Source organism: Lepidochelys kempii, chromosome 9, assembly GCF_965140265.1.
Source record: "Lepidochelys kempii isolate rLepKem1 chromosome 9, rLepKem1.hap2, whole genome shotgun sequence".
In the NCBI taxonomy this organism is placed as follows: Eukaryota; Metazoa; Chordata; order Testudines; family Cheloniidae; genus Lepidochelys; species Lepidochelys kempii.
Genome location: NC_133264.1, coordinates 19,937,071 through 19,954,006, shown reverse-complemented (window position 1 = coordinate 19,954,006; position 16,936 = coordinate 19,937,071). Strand labels below are relative to the sequence as shown.

The 16,936-nt window shown below is 40.1% G+C and overlaps 1 long non-coding RNA gene across 3 annotated transcripts in view; it reads left to right on the top strand.

Moving 5' to 3' along the window:
* LOC140916868 (uncharacterized) overlaps positions 1 to 16,936 on the top strand; it is a 312,726-nt gene that overhangs the window by 78,054 nt on the left and 217,736 nt on the right. The window contains exon 1 of one of the 3 annotated variants that reach the window (XR_012160674.1): positions 4,693 to 4,740. The exons of the other annotated variants lie outside the window; for them this stretch is intronic. This is a non-coding gene — a long non-coding RNA (uncharacterized lncRNA). Of the gene's footprint in view, positions 1 to 4,692; positions 4,741 to 16,936 lie in introns of those variants that run through there. 3 annotated transcript variants of the gene reach the window in all.

Here is a 16,936-nt window from a genome sequence, read left to right as displayed (position 1 = left end):
TCATTGACTTTAGAGGTCATTCTATGGTAGCTTCCTCTTTCACGTTTTCATGTCAATAGTTACTGTGTATTAAGTTCTCAAAATAAAAAAAATAGAGAATATACTGAAATGATTGAAAACCAAATACCTGTTCTAAGACTGTTTAAAGGGATCTATGTAATGGCCTTTCCTCCTTGTAAAATAATTAGAGGCTGTAAAATTCTCTTTGTTCTTTGGCTCACGATAACAGCACTCATTTGTAAAGAGCCAGAGAACCAATTTCCGTTACTGCTACTGCCTTTACTTAAAGATACATCACTTAGTATGTACAGCATTGGCACTATCTGTAGAGATATGTTTGTAGAAGATTATAATTTAGAGACGCTCCCTCATAAGGGACAGTATTATGAACATAGGAATTTGAAGATGTGCCCAGGATGCGGGGGTTGGGAACACCACATGGCTGTGTGTAGCAGCTCACTACAAAAGCTTTCAAGTTTGTTATATTAAAGTTTTATTCTTTTCTCATTCGCTGGCTTGTTGTTTAATGAATCCTGAGGTCGTTATACTATCTGCTCATTTTCTGTGCAAAAGCTCTGATTCAAAATTCCTTCAGTGCCAGGAGTTTGGGGGATGTGAAGACTCCCATTAGATTACACCTTGAAAAACGTTTAGCAGCTAACCCATTTTCTAAGAAATGGAGGCTCAAACTTAACTATTTTGTAGACTAAATTTAATTATTTGCAAGCACAGACCATTGAGTTAGAAGAAATTTCACCATCCCAGAAAGATCCTTTTATAGCTTGGCAGAAGAATTCCAGAGGACTTGTAAAGAGACTTTACAATACATCATTGTTCTAACTTCTCTGAACAATGAATGGTATTGGAGCACAAAATTATAGCTCATCAAGCAATGAACAATAGAAAGATGATGTAGAATACTATCTGCACAGTTGCAGAATAATTGATCAAAGAAGATAGTGACTATGCAGCTTGAGTTAATGACCATAACCAATCATTCTAAGCAAACTCAGTACCCTAAAAGTTTTTTTATTTTTGTTTCTAAAGATGAAGAAAGGCTCTTATTTTCCCTCTACTGTTGCCTGTACATAGCTATTTGTATGTTCAGCACTTATCAGTATTCAGTCTTACACAGGTATTAGAATATCTAGATTTTCATATTTATTGTGCCGTTAGGCTCTAGAAAATGACTCAGTAAAAACAGCATTATGGGGTTCCATATTTATTAAGTCAAACAATTTCCAGGTCAAATTGGTAAGTTTGAGTCAGAAGATATATATATTTTTTAATTGTCAGCTGCACAAACACGTGCTGAGAGGAGTTCAGACTTTGTTTTTCTCTTAACACATCATCATCATCATCAGTATTCAAGATTTTTCAGGCAAATTCTGTGTTTGAGTTCAATGTGACTGCACATGTGGTGTATGAAGGCCTTCTTTGGACAAGCTATACAAAACGTGTATGCTTATCTACACATCCCATTCATTTTCTGATCTGGAAATTTCACTAGATCAGGCTTCTTGTGAGATTTCTGTTTCCTAGTTTCAATGCATCTTGAAGTTCCATAAGAACAGCTGTTCTCTTAGTTCCCAGTTACTAATTCTGGATCCTGCAAAATAAGGAGTGCACAGGCATGCAAAGGGTTAGCTAAGCTCTTTCAAACTTGTAAAAAGGATTAATTAGATTCTAATATAGGTGAAGAATCAGTTTTGCTTGTATTCAGGTTGATCCAAGTTGCTTTGTCCTTCCCTGCAAGGGATGTGGATTCCATTACTCAAAAATGTAATTTAATTATCTTTCAAAATGTTTGGAATCTATATTCTGAGGTGCAAGGTAAGAGAGATTAGATATTCTTCTTGCTTTGTTTACAGATTTCTAATTTCATTAGGCCTAGGACAGGGCCTGTTTAGTTCAGGGATAATGTCTATGGAACTCACTCCTTGAGTGTGTTTTCCAGAGTCCCTCTGTTGCTTTCTTCAGCATTCAGGATGCCAGGTGTTTCTCTTAGGTCAGTCTGTCTGATCATTACTTCCTCCCTTCTTCTACCATTCTAAGAGTGTGTTTATAATTGGAGGTCCACTGGGTCTGTTTTTGTTTTACTTCCTTAAATATTTGACTGTGTCCCAGATGCTTGTATGTGCTTTAAGAAAATAGTAAAGTAATAAAAATGCAGGGGAGGGAGAGTTGATAAATCCAGAGTTCAAACTGTTGGGCAATGGAGAATGGTGATAAGTGACTGCTAGAAAACAAATTAGTCTTTGACACAGTTAGCCACTTGGCTGAAGGACAGTGGAAGAGGGTCTATGTGGCAGGAAGCATGTGGCAGCAAGGTGCCAAAAATTGGAGGATATCTCTGAGTCTCTGCAGCCAGGGATAGAATGAAGAAAGAGAACTGATCTGCAGGAGGGTATGGGTTGATGTGTGTCTGGGACCAGGGCTGAGGTTCTAACAGCAGAATCATATATGTGCTGATACAAATTCTGCAAAATTGCCAAATAAGGGAATCATCCCAACTGTTACATTGAAAATTATTCATTTATTATATTATATGTAAAACATATCACTGGGGAAGATAATGTATACATCCAAAGTCAATGTGGCATTGTGAATAATATCACGGTTCTGTCACAACTGTTTTATACACACAGAGATATTGGGTGGATTTTCTTGTGAATCACCTTCCATTTGGAAAGAAAATGGATCCCCTCCCTGTGTTTTGTGGCCCTGGGACAACTCTCCCACTATTTTATTCATTGTTTGGGGCCAAAAGATGCCATTGTGATCTTCTAGTCTGACTCTTGTATTGCACAGGCCATAGGACTTTCCTGAGTGAATTCCTGTTTGAACTGGAGCATTTCTTTTAGGATAAAAATCCAATCTTTATTTAAAAAATCCCAGAGATGGAGATCATCCACCACCCTCGGTCATCCATGGGTAATCACCCTCACTGTTAAAAAAAGTTGCACCCTATTTCTAGTCTGAAATTGTCTAGCTTCAAGTTCCAGCCCTTGGATCTTGTTATACCTTTTCCTGCTAGGTTAAAGAATTGTCTATTAAATTTCCATTCCTTATGCAGGTTTAGAGCCTGCTCAAGTTACCTCTTAACCTTCTCTTTAAGCTAAAGAGACTCAACTTCTTTTTGAGCTGCTTCTACCTGCTACAATTCTGGAGATACTATCGGTTCTACTCTATTACAGCTATGTAGTTTATTTAGGGTCTGATTGATCCAGAGTTCACTGAAGCCAATGGAAAGACTCCAAGTGCTTTCGATCAGGCTTTTAACCCTTCTACTGCAGACAGATTTTTTTTTTTTACTTTCCATTTTAACGATATATTATCAAATATGTAGTCACTACGAGATGATATTTTGTACTACTATCTTAATGTTTAACATCTTTTTTTGGCAATGTTCAAAGATCTACAGTATTGACTTTTTTTTTTCTGAAGGTCAAACACTAAACAGATTTTGGGGGCGTGTTTTCTTTTAAAATCTTTTTTTGACAGTTTCAGTTTTTTCAGAGGTATTTGATATGATTCTCTTTGTACTTCCTTTCAGCCAAAGAGCCTCGTTCAGAGAATCAGACAGAAACAGCCATTTAAACAGTGCTAGTAAAAGAAGAGAATAAGAAATTGCAAAAACCACAGAAACCTTTTTAATAGGTCGGTTACATGCCACAGATGAAGTTTACACTAATTAGAAATCATCTGGAGGCATTGTAGCAGATTGAGCCTTCGGCTGGAAGTACTTCCTGACAGGTGGTTCACCACAAAGCAACATTACAATTACCTAACACACTGTTTGATTTGTGTAAACCCTCATTACTACTCACATTATTTAATGAACTCTGTGCATTCTCTCACCTCCCTGCAGAATGCAATGTTCCATTCCAATTTGACAATGAAGGTTGTTCAGTTTTAATCCCTTCTTTTTCGGACAAACAGGAATAATCCCTTATGAGGAAGCAATGGTTTAAATTCAAGTGTCAAAGCATAAATGTTGCACAAAAGTGGTACCTACTTGTGTGAGGTGCTGAGCACTCTTCCAGCTCTCACTGAGTTCAGTTTAATAAACAGTGAAGCTCAGTTTAGTGAAACATCTAGCATATAGAGAAACAAGTCATGATAGGATGCTGAGTGAGTTAGTGATTTCTGGTGGAAAATTCATGTAGTTTTAGTACTCATCTGAAATATGAAAGAAGGAAATTCAGGCATGGATTTTCACTTTATGGTAAACATATATTTAAGATGCTTGGCCTCATTTAGTTCATTTGTTGCTATGGTACTTTCTTGTATTGGTTTTTCAGTCGTACAAATACATGCAGACTAAACAGTCTGAGGCAAAGATAACAGACCTATATAGACAATGTAGAACTTTGTTATGGGGTAAAAGACACTCAGATGTGCTTTACATGCTCTCCTCTATTAACAGTTCTATTTAATGGTTAGAAAAGCACAAATTAAGAAAAGAAAGAATTGGGGAAAGCCAATAAAAGACAAGAGGAAATTCAACTGTGTTCAAGAAATTATTCCCAAATACTCTCTCATTTGTCAGTATTGTTTTGTAATGTACATGGGTTTGATTGTTTTTTCCATACACATACAGTTCCTTTTTGTTTCAATGGATATTATGCCTTTTGTCCTCAAAACTGTTTCAGTTAAGAAAATTGCCCTTGCCCTTCCTGATTATTTATGTTACAGTATTGCCAAGTGACTCCCAACTGAGATTCCAGTTCCACTGAGGTAGGTTCGTGTACCTATGTTGGAAGATGCTCCAAAGAGCTTATGGTCTAAATAGATAATATAGACAAAGATAGGAGAAAAAAATATTGCAATCTTGATTTTACAGATGGGGAACTGAGACAGAGGGTCAAATCCTGGCCCCATTGACATCAGGGGTAAAGCTCCGATTGATTTAAATGTTCTGGGATTTCACCATAAAGCCTCAGTAGCCTTTATATTCAAGGTCAATAGGAAATCTCAATCCATGATAACTACAGAAGCATTTAGATGGGGAATTCTCAGATTTCTAATTTGTTAGGATTATAATTTGGGATTCATTAATCCTACAGTAGTAATCTAGGTCTCTTTTTCCCAGTTTCTTTTTTTCTAACTCAGTAATTTCACATAAACATTCATGCCATTTTGTATTGCAAGATTCAATGAAAATGGCTCATACAGGATTCAGAGAGGATCTCCTTATGGTCACTGATGCGTAACCTTGAAATAGTGTTGTAATGAATGTTCTGCATTTTATTTAGATTTTATAGTTAACTCCTCATTATGATCACTCATTTGGTGAGCTGGAAAAATCATATGTAACTGGTTCAACTGACTCAATTATCTCTCTTTTTTTTAAAGAAAACATATTCAAGATCTCACATTGATCACACAAACTTTTTTATTAATTTATTTATATTCCAACAAGGGTTTTGAAATTTATAGACCAGGTTTACTCAAAAATGAGAAAAGGCAAATGTTCCCCTTCTGCTAAAGATGAATGAATTCCACCACTTTTCCTCTTTGTAGATTTAGGGTAAGAGTCCCTCAAAAGGATTATAGTCCTTGATTATATGCAGCTCTCAACAAAATTCTTACTATTTTACCACTGTCCAAAGCATTTTAGAAATTATGTGCTGAAAGTAGCATATTCTGTGGAACTGAGTGCTCTATGACCCTTAGGAACGCCCTCAATTTTTTAGGTAATACTTACTGTCCAACAAGCACATGAGTACCGAAGCTTTCCTTCTTATGGGAGGCTTGCTGACTGCTATTTATTCCAAAAACCCTTTAGGAAATTGAACTACAACTCTGCACTGATAGTCTTAGGGTGTAAATTTTAAGCTGCTTTTTTCGCTGCACCTTCAAAGATAACAAGTCACTATTTAGACCAGAGAAGCTAAAAGTCCAAATCTTTCTTGAAATCCTAGAAACATTACCATTATGCCAGAATTGTGGTCCCCATATGATTACATAATAGAGATCAGAAAAGTATTTCATTAAAATTACTTATCACTGGGTAGAGTTGACTAAATATGCATGTAGTTATCTATGTGAGGTATTACAAACGATCCTGTAGAAAGGGAATTTTGTACAAGTTGAATTCTACCAAGTTTTTCTAAGAGATTCACTGCATCAGCTTTGTATGAATAAAAACATAATACTTGATTAACTGAATAAACAATAAAAGCTCAGTGAACTAGTGTATGTAGTCTGTATATCAGAATTGTTGTTAATCAGTAATGTCTAGTCTTCATTAACTGTAAAAATAATAGTTTTGTTTTACTGTGTTGGAGCGTCAGTCAAAATAAAAGACTTAAAAATGTGTATAAATAAGGGAGCTGGGTTGGGAGGGGATTGGAATAGTTTACATAGAAAAGGAAATAGTTTTGAAAAATGGAATACTGACATCCATTCAACTTGAAGGTCAACACAAACAGTACAAAATCATGCATGGCATATGTGATCAGGGGGCAAGGTTGGTGCAGGGATTCCTACTTAGCAGTCATAGTCCCAGCAGCAGCAGTCCTGCCCAATGGGTGAGCAGGAGTAGGGGAACCTGGGCCCACCCTACTCCACTGGGTTCCAACTCAGGGCTCTGGAAGGCTGACTCGGCTGTTCACCTGCTCTATAGGGTGTCTCGTCAGCTTCCCTGGGTCACTTAGTACTCCAGTCCAGGTTTGATCTGGCCACTGCCTGACTCTGGGAAACATTGCCTTTGGGCTCCCAGCTCTCATTCCTGCTGCTGGGTATTGGGTCTCTTCTGCTCACTGGCCCTATTGGGATCCGCTCTGGTCATCCCTGGGAGGTACATCCTCCTGCTTAGCTGGTCAGCCCCTGACTGAACTGGCTGGCTGGCTTTTGAACCCTGTCTTCAGTCTGAGCATGCTTGGTAAACACTAAAGGTGGGGCCTCCTTAGCCCATAACTGTTCCTTAACCCCTTCCTGACCAGCGAGGAGTCTATACAGCCTCCACCTCAGGGCCAGTGTCAGGGTGCCATTCTGTGATTCTTTCACCTCCTCATCTCTTGAAAAGAAACCTGTGTTCTTATTGTCCTTCCCGACCGAGTGAAGGATTTCAAAATTATATGGTTATAATGAAAGGTACCCTCTCGTGATCCTAGGGTTGGTGTCCTTCAGAGTGTTCAGCCAGTGTAGCAGGGCACAATCGGTCACTAGTTTGAAGGGGTTGCCCCACAGGTAATATCTCAGTATGTCCATGGCCCATTTCAGAGCTAGAGCTTCCTTCTCAATGACTGAGTAGGAGGTATCCTACAAGGTGTACCTCACCGTTGATGTTTTGAGATAATACCATGCTCCTACCCACCTCTGAGGCATCTGCCTGGAGCATGAACTTCTTGGCAAAATCTGGGTGGATGAGCATGGGCTCTCAACTAAGCTGCTCTTTTAGTTCATGGAAGGCTTTCTTGCAGGCTGCTGACCATGGGATCTTTTGGGGGCTATTGTTCTTTTCCAGATTTGTCAGGGGGGTTGCAATAGTAACAAAGTCCAGGATGAAATGTTGTCAGTATCCTGCAAGTCTGAGGAAGAGCATACCTGTCATTTGGTCATTGTGCATTGTGCCAGGGCCTGTACCTTGTCCATGAGTGGCCGCAGGCTTCCCCTTCCCACTCGGTATTTCACCTCCCGCCCGCCCAGCCAGCCAACATTTGGTTGGATTCACCATCAGCCCCACCTTCTGAAGAGCCTGCAGTATGGCCAAAACTTATCTCTGCTGATCTTCCCAGCTTGGACTATCCATGACAATGTCATCTATATATTTCACAGCATATGCTCCATGTGGATGTATCACCTGGTCCATCAGGCACTGGAACACCCTAACCCTAACTCAGTCAATGCAAAAATGGGTCGACAAGAGTTTCAGCACTAACATGATGCCAGTCACTCTTGGATTCTTCGACAACCCCTATTTCTAACATCACCTACAGCTCCTGGTAGACTGTTTCCCACATCTTCATTGGTAGTTCTCCCAGTGAAGGTTCTCCCAGATCATCTTCTCTGGCTCTGTGCCTATATGTTGCTGTTTCATGTGGGTATGACCTAGCTGCCCAGAAAACACTGATTGGAAGGCTTCTGCCAGTTGTCTTAGCTGTTGTTCTTGCTCATGCAGGGGTCCTTCCTCCACTGTCACTGATCTGTAGGTGTGGTTGGAGACTCCTTGCGGACCCAACTCTGGTTCTGGTGGATCTGGCATTGTCAGAAGGCCTTCTTCTTTGCACCCAGTCTTTGAGCAGGTTAACGTGATATACCGGAGTTTCCTTCCATCTTCTGAACTGGAATATCACATAATTGAGAACCCCAACCCTTCTCACTACTTCAAATGGGCCCTGCCACTCACCATCAGTTTTGATACTGCCAATGGGAGGAGGAGGAGTAGAACCCGGTCCCTGGGTGCAAACTCCCTTGTCTGGGCCCCTTTGTTATGAGACCATTCTTGTTCCTGCTGGGCTTTCTTCAAGGTCTCCTGGGTGAACACTCCTACCTTCTCCAAGTCCTCCTGCAGTCGGATCATGTACTGGACCACATTGTACTTCAGGGCTGCTTATTCCTCCTATGTCTCATGGAGGAAGCCTGTATCTTTGGGACTGACATCCATACAAGAGTTTGAATGGGGAGAACCCTGTTGAGGTTTGTGGTACTTTATGAATGGCAAACAAGAGGGGGAAGTAGTTGGTCCCAATGGCGCAGGTCCCTGACTACGAATTTCCACAGCATCCCTTTCAAGGTCTTCTTAAAATGTTCAATCAGTCCATCTATTTGGGGGTGCTAGACCAATGTCCTTTAGTGATTTGATCTTCAAGAGGGCCCATAGCTCTTGCATCAGCTTGGATATCATATTAGTCCCTTGATCTGTCAGGATCTCTTTAGGCACCCTGAACCTAGCAAATACCTTCAGCAACTCAGGTGCTATGCACCAGGCAATGGCTGACTGAAGGGATATGGCCTCAGGTACTGTTTAGTGTAGTCCAGTATCACCAAGATATATTGGTAGCTGGTCATTGTCTTTTCTAGTGGACCTGCCAGGTTCATCTTGATCCTTTTGAATGATGTCCTGATTATCAGGAGAGGGACCAGCAAGGCTGTCATAAATATAAAGGGAAGGGTAAACCCCTTTGAAATCCCTCCTGGCCAGGGGAAAGCTCCTCTCACCTGTAAAGGGTTAAGAAGCTAAAGGTAACCTCGCTGGCACCTGACCAAAATGACCAATGAGGAGACAAGATACTTTCAAAAGCTGGGAGGAGGGAGAGAAACAAAGGGTCTGTGTGTCTGTCTGTGTGTCGGTCTGTATGCTGGTTTCTGCAGGGGATAGACCAGGAATGGAGTCTTAGAACTTTTAGTAAGTAATCTAGCTAGGTATGTGTTAGATTATGATTTCTTTAAATGGCTGAGAAAAGAATTGTGCTGAATAGAATAACTATTTCTGTCTGTGTATCTTTTTTTTGTAACTTAAGGTTTTGCCTAGAGGGGTGTTCTATGTTTTTGAATCTAATTACCCTGTAAGATATCTACCATCCTGATTTTACAGGGGGGATTTCTTTATTTCTATTTACTTCTATTTTTATTAAGTCTTCTTGTAAGAAAACTGAATGCTTTTTCATTGTTCTCAGATCCAAGGGTTTGGGTCTGTGGTCACCTATGCAAATTGGTGAGGCTTTTTATCCAACATTTCCCAGGAAACGGGGGGGGTGCAAGTGTTGGGAGGATTGTTCATTGTTCTTAAGATCCAAGGGTCTGGGTCTGTAGTCACCTAGGCAAATTGGTGAGGCTTTTTACCAAACCTTGCCCAGGAAGTGGGGTGCAAGGTTTTGGGAAGTATTTTGGGGGGAAAGACGCGTCCAAACAGCTCTTCCCCAGTAACCAGTATTAGTTTGGTGGTGGTAGCGGCCAGCCCAAGGACAACGGGTGGAATGTTTTGTACCTTGGGGAAGTTTTGACCTAAGCTGGTAAAGATAAGCTTAGGAGGTTTTTCATGCAGGTCCCCACATCTGTACCCTAGAGTTCAGAGTGGGGGAGGAACCTTGACAAAGGGCTTTGGGGGTTTCTGGGCTTCTGACAGTTGACCCTCAGGGCAGGGTGCACAGTAACCCTTGACCTCTGCATGCACCCCAAGTCAGTAGAATCAGAGCATAACTCAGGCCAAGTTCTTCTCCCACCTGAGATGTCCCTCACAGGGTTGGCCAGCTGCAGTACCTGCCATGAAACTTCATAGGGACCAGTAGTTAGGCCCAGGTCTCTCCTATCTGTTCATCCCAGCTCTCATTCCTACTGCCGGAGATTGGTTCTCTCCTGCCCACCTGCACAAGTAGTCCAGTAGTCCCCTGGAGTTCCAAGGGTACAGCCTCTTCTTTGGCTGATCAGTCCCTGACTGAACTGCCTGGCTTTTGAATGCTGCCTTCAGTCCCAGCAGGGGGTTTCAGTATAACATAGTCATAAAGAAATAGAACCACAGATTCCTTAAAACATTAAAAAAAGCCACAAAAACCATGACACTGATGTTCATGGTGATCACAGTGAAGTAAAAATTCATCTGCACCAATTACACATGCCAAACCTTGAGGATATTTGGATACAATTGCATGTCTTCTCATTATATCTTTTGAAGAACAGAGTGCTGCTGCTATGAGTAAATCGCCTACAACTCATCAGAATTATCCCCTGATTGCTTTCCAAGGAAAGCTCTCTCAGACTTTTTGGTATCTCATAGCTTGCCCAGTACAGTAGAACCTGAATAGTTATGAACACCTCATGAATGGATGTTGTTCATAACTCTGAAATGTTCATAACTTTGAACAAAATGTTATAGTTCTTTCAAAAGTTTACAATTGAACATTGACTTAATACAGCTTGTAAACTTTATTATGCGGAAGAAAAATGCTACATTCCCTTTGTTTTTAGTAGTTTACGTTTAACATAGTACTGTACACTATTTGCTCTGTGTGTGTGTGTCTGCTGCTGCCTGATTGCGTGCTTCCCATTCCAAATGAGGTGTGTGGTTGGCTGGTCAGTTCATAACTCTGGTGTTTGTAACTCTGAGGTTCTACTGTACTTCTACCTGGTTGCACTATATTCTTATAGCTAAGAAAAAGAGAGAGTTCAATGCCTGTATGATTTCAGAAGTGTGTACTTTATGTGTAAGTACTGCAGAAGCTCCAGCAAAGTACTAAGTTTGATATGAACTGCTGCAGTTAAGCCATTTGAGAGACCATTGAATCCCACCATGACAAAACAGCAGAGGGAAACTTGCACAATTGACTTTTGCCTCCAGGTTCTCCAGTTGAGGAGAAGGGTAAATTAAGTAGTGGGATTCGCTCCTGGGAAAGGACATGTCTTGTTTGCACCCCCAACCCCTTGCTTCCCTCTTCCCCCTGCAAGTAAAAGAAAATATTTAAACTGTGGCTGAAAATCCATAAGCATTCCACCTGAAAAAGCTTTCTGCTGAATGAATACAAAACCTTGGCATCTGGCCATATTTCTCTCCAGGCAGGGCTGATTTGTGTCTGTTATGGCCTATCTGAGCCCCACACTGGAGCAAGGATTTCAGGTGCTCTTAATTTTAAGGCAATAATCCTACAAAAATCTACACACTTTTAGCTTTATTCCACTGACTTTCAATGAGATTATTCACAGCCCATAAAATTGTGTGTCTAAATCTTTGCTGGACTTGAGTCTAACACTGTACTGAGAGATAAATCTAACACATGAGAACATAAGAATGGCCATAGTAGATCAGACCAATGGTCCATCTAGACCAGTATCCTGTCTTCTGACAGTGGCCAGTGCTAGATGTTTCAGATGGAATGAATAGAAAAGGGCAATTATCAAGTGATCCATTCCTTGTCATCCAATCCCAGGTTCTGGGGGTCAGAGGTTTAGGGAAACCCAGATTGGTAGACCTAGTGTCCATGAACTTATCTAATTCTTTTTGGAACCCAGTTATACTTTTGGACTTTACAGCATCCCCTGGCAATGAGGTCCACAGGTTGACTGTGTATTGTGTCTTCAAAACAAAAAAGTACTTTATTACGTTTTTTTTTTAAACCTGCTGCCTATTCATTTCATTGGGTTATGTGAAGGGGTAAATTACACTTTCCTGTTCATTTTCTCTGCACCATTCATGAGAAAGTTCTTTAATTTATTTTATTAAAGAAAAAGTGGCATGGGAAATCCCTTACCAAATTTGAGTCAAACACATTACCAAAGTCCAAAGACATTTCAAAATGGATTTATTTTGTGAAGTGTGGAGGAAATTATTCTTTGATTTTGCCTAACTTAACAGCTGCTTCCCACATGAAGGAAGATCTACATATGAAGTGCCAAGAGCCTAAGAGCCAATTTGAGTCATGGTTATTTGAGCTTCACATAGGACCTAATCCAAAATTGGAAAGACTCCCATTGACTTCACTGGGCTTTGGATCAGACCAATAAAGATTCAAGCTTAAGTGCCTAGTGTTAAAGTAATACATAAAACCACAATAAAGATGACAGATTTCTTGAAATACAAGCATTTTATTTATGCAGCTGTAAAATCACAAAAATAATGGATATCTTTCAAGAATAGTGAGTTTAAAATGACGGCTGCATTTTGTGTGGAGCTGATAGTTAACATTGTCAGTTCTTTGGTATATTATTTATTTAACATACCTCCCACTCTTCAACTCCCCCAAAAAGCATGAAGCTGAAGTCAAGAGAGGGCAAAATGTCATGGTTTTTATTTTTGTGACAAAAATAGCAGGTCAACTATCCATTAGTAAAGTTGTGAGAAGCTCTTTCCTTTTAAGATATTCTTAAGGTTTCTTTGTCAATTATTCAAGATTTAATGAAAAGATCATACCTATTTCTACCCTGCTACCATCTCAATGGCAATTAATTAATCTGAAGGCGTTGTGGAATGTCACATTAACTCCAGAAAAATAATATCTCTGCATGACAATTTAAACTGAGAATATTGACATACTATATCAACAAGCTGCCTAAAATGTATGAAAGAGCACAACTCATTTTAAATGAGATGGGTAGCATTTTGGTTTGAGTTCCAGACCATTATTCTAGTTAGTGTCACATTACCTATATGACAGCTTGTCATTTATCTGATATCATTTTGCAAGCTTTAAGAACACAATTTTTTTTTAGAAATTGTACAGCAACGGCAGCATCCATTGCCAGTCATATTTCAATTAGCTTCTCAACTGCAGTGGTAATGGCAGGGTATTGCCACTAAGCCAGTATCTAAAACTAGCTGTTTTACTATTTATTTGCCAAGGACCAACTAGAGCCACTGAATGGAAAAGCACTGAACTGAATCTAATGGAGAAAGCTGCTGTTTTGAGGCCGCACCACATGTGAGAGAACTTTAGTCTCTTCAAACTTCTTGTATGAATGATAATCATACCCCACTATCGTCCCTTTGAGGATTGTCTCTCACTCAGACTTTGGAAAGCCCAGAATTATTAATGTATGTATGAGGTGACAGCATGATCTATTGTATAGGGCAATGGACTGAGAGGCAGGAGACTTGGACTCTAGTCTTAGCTCATCTGTTAACTTACTGGGTGCCCCTGGGAAAGTCACTTCACCTGTCTGTGCCTCTGTTTCCCCTCACCCTTTGTCTGTTGGTGCTGGAAGCTCTGTGGGGCAGGGATGTGTTTAAACAATGCCTAAAATAATGGGAGCTAATCTTTTTTTACAGTAAATAAACTGACAAACATGAGAACTATTGAATGATTATATTAAAAGGAAAGAAAATGTTTGTGAAAGTCAATGAATCCCACATATGTTATTTCAGCAGCTTCCTGCACTACGGTTTTTCATGGATTCTTCATTTGGGTGGTTTAATCTTTGAGGTGAAGCAGGATATGAGTTATGATGAAAATTGTAGGCATGGAAATATGATGCAGAATTAAAAGGTGTCTCCAATTCCATTAGAAAAACCTGACTCAGCTGCAGAACCCAAACATGTCAAATTATTTTAAGGAGAAAGTTCAGGTTTAATAAAATTTTACAGTACCATATCATAGTGGATCCTAGGACAATAGAGCTGTTCAGTATGCACCCATCTACTGCAAGTAGAAAGCCAACAGAGACTGTGGAGCGGAATGTGTCATTCAATTTAGCTTTATCCTCTGCCTGTGTGAGGTGGTTACTCAGGAGGTTGGAGCTGGTATTGTGAGCTTTAGTTAAGAGATTCCACTTATCAGAAACATGCACCTTTTGCTCAAACAAATGTGAACACAATCTGAATGCAAAGGTGGTGCTGCTGCAGTAGTCTTGACAAACAGCATGACTTTGAAGCTGGCCACAGACTCCAGAGTCAGTGAAATGCCTGCCAGGAAAAGACATGCAGTATTAAAATTACTTCATCTATATCCTGTGTTGAGAGAGAACCTTTCATAGCATGTAGACAAAGATTATTGGATTTTAGGAAATGAAGTGATCTAAGACAATGCCATATTCAAACAAACCTCTGCACTATTCTTGGGGAAACTGCCTACCAGCTGAGTGCAAAACAGATTGAAGAAACAGTGACTTGGTGGCAGCAATGGTTAGGAGAGCATGAGTCACTGCAATCAGTCCTACACACAATATATTTATTTCATCTTCGTCTTGGAATACAGCAGCACAGCCACGGCCATAGTTCTAGTAGACAAATATCTGAATGATGAAAGGTCAATCATTCAGTGACCCTTTAATGTAATGAGAACCGAAAAACCAGCTGGGTAGCCAACTCTGGAAAAATTGACTTCGTCTGTTCAAGTGCTGTGTTTAATACAGATTTAGTACATCCAGTTGTTCAGTGATAGACCGTATGAATAAGCCTACTTTGTATAGACGATGCAAGACATGGCACTCTCCTTCAAATAAATTAGTGAAATACTGAAATTTATAGGCCTGTCTTCTTAATACGTACTTTGGCAGAAGAGGCAGTGTAAGGAGACATGGATGACTTGCCAACTTTTTAGTGGCATAGGTCCACTTTCAATCCTAAAGTTCCTCCCCAAGTGGAATTCCCATTGAATTAATAGAAGTTCCCCAAATAGATCAGATGCAGGAGTGGGCCTCTCACTGAAAATCAGTGAAGTTTTTCTGATTTACATCAGTTGAGAATTAGCACACCTGATAATGTTCTGAAAAACTGTACTAGGTAATTTTATGACTGTGTGTCTGCATTTAGACCCCAATCCTCTGCACAGTTCCTAGCATGAGTAGCTGGGCCAGGATGTGGATAGATACACGGGGGGGAAAGAATCCTCCCCACAATCACATGGACTGGCTCCAGCCAATGGCTGAGGTAGCCGTGCATGCCTCTACCATACCCTTCTCCCCTCTAGGAAAGGAGACTGGAGGAGCATCATAGCAGTACATTCTTTTTGATCCTTCCCCAGCCCAACTCTCAAACTTTGTGTTATCGTGTATTAGGCTCCAGGGAGCTGAACTCTGTGTAAGGAGTGCATGGCCCCTGCACAGCAGCCCAACACACAATCCCTGCCTTGTACAGTGGGACCATTCCGGAGGTGGAAGCAGCATGATTTGGGCATCAGAATAGGAAAAAATATTATAGGGAGGTAGTAGCGCCACTTTAGTTAAGACTTATTCATAACCATTGAAAGTTTGAGGCCTCGAACACTACAGCCTTCTACATGTTCCATCCAGAGCTGTGCGGTACGGTTGGTTGAGGATTTTCTCCCAGTCACTAGCATAGGCCCAGTTTTAATCATGCCATTCCTCCACATGTGGAATTCCTATTGAATCAGCCCAATGAACAGGTGCAACAATAGACCCCTTTCACTGCATGTCAATAGAGCTATGCTAATTTACACTAGGAACTTCTTTCTCAGTAGTAAGTATGGATATTAACTAAAGGCTGGATTTTTTGTGTGTTTCTCCATATTTGTTAAGAACTTCTCTTTAATAATATATTTTTGCATTTTAACTATGTCTCAGTTTTATAATTAAAACTTCAGTCAGGACCTATTTCTGTTCTTCTACACAAAGAATTTGAGTAGAATGACTACTGTGTAATGAGAAAAATAATGTCAATGAACAGAAAATGCTTTTGGACCTATATTTTGGTGCAGTCTGTGCTGTGTCATTCTGGGTAGAGTCCTGCACTCAGGCAAAATTATCCAGCCATTGAGGCGTTGATCCTTTGCATGAAAAGAACACCTTGCCTTCACAAAGAATTCTGCCACTAATCTGGCTGTAACTGAGGCTATCCATCGTGTCAAAATTTAAAAGGAGGAGTTGTTTTCATTTAAAGAAGTCAATTTCATTAATGCATAATTTAAGAATGTAACTTTATTATCTATTTCCCTCTGCCTTCTACAAAGACATTTGGGAAGACATGAATAAATGAGCATGCAACTCTACAAGTTTTACTGAGTTGTAAAACAAAAAATTAAATGCCCTTGCTTTTGAGGCCATGCTAAATGGAGTACAGGGAAAAGTCAGATTCTTCTTGCCAGCACTGGCTTTAATATGAACTCTTAGGACAGTGGTTCTCCAACTTTTGTATTGGTGACCCATTTCACATACCAAGCCTATGAGCGAGACCCCCCCCCTTATAAATTAAAAACATTTTTTTATATATTTAACACCATTATAAATGCTGGATGCGAAGCGGGGTTTGAGGTGGAGGCTGACAACTTGCGATGCCCCATGTAATAACCTCGCTACCTCCTGAGGAGTCCCGACCCTCAGTTTGAGAACCCCTGACTTAGGACATTGATATATGGATTTATTACTTGTGAAATGAAAATAAAAACAGCTGTCTATGTATTGTGCTGTTCACCATCTACACTGCTTTAATATGTTTGGGGTGGCATGCAGATAAACAGGCATTTACTTTCAACATAGCAGTGCTAATCTAAAGTAACTGACATTCACTACCACTGCATCATAACACATTATTAAGGTCTCAAAA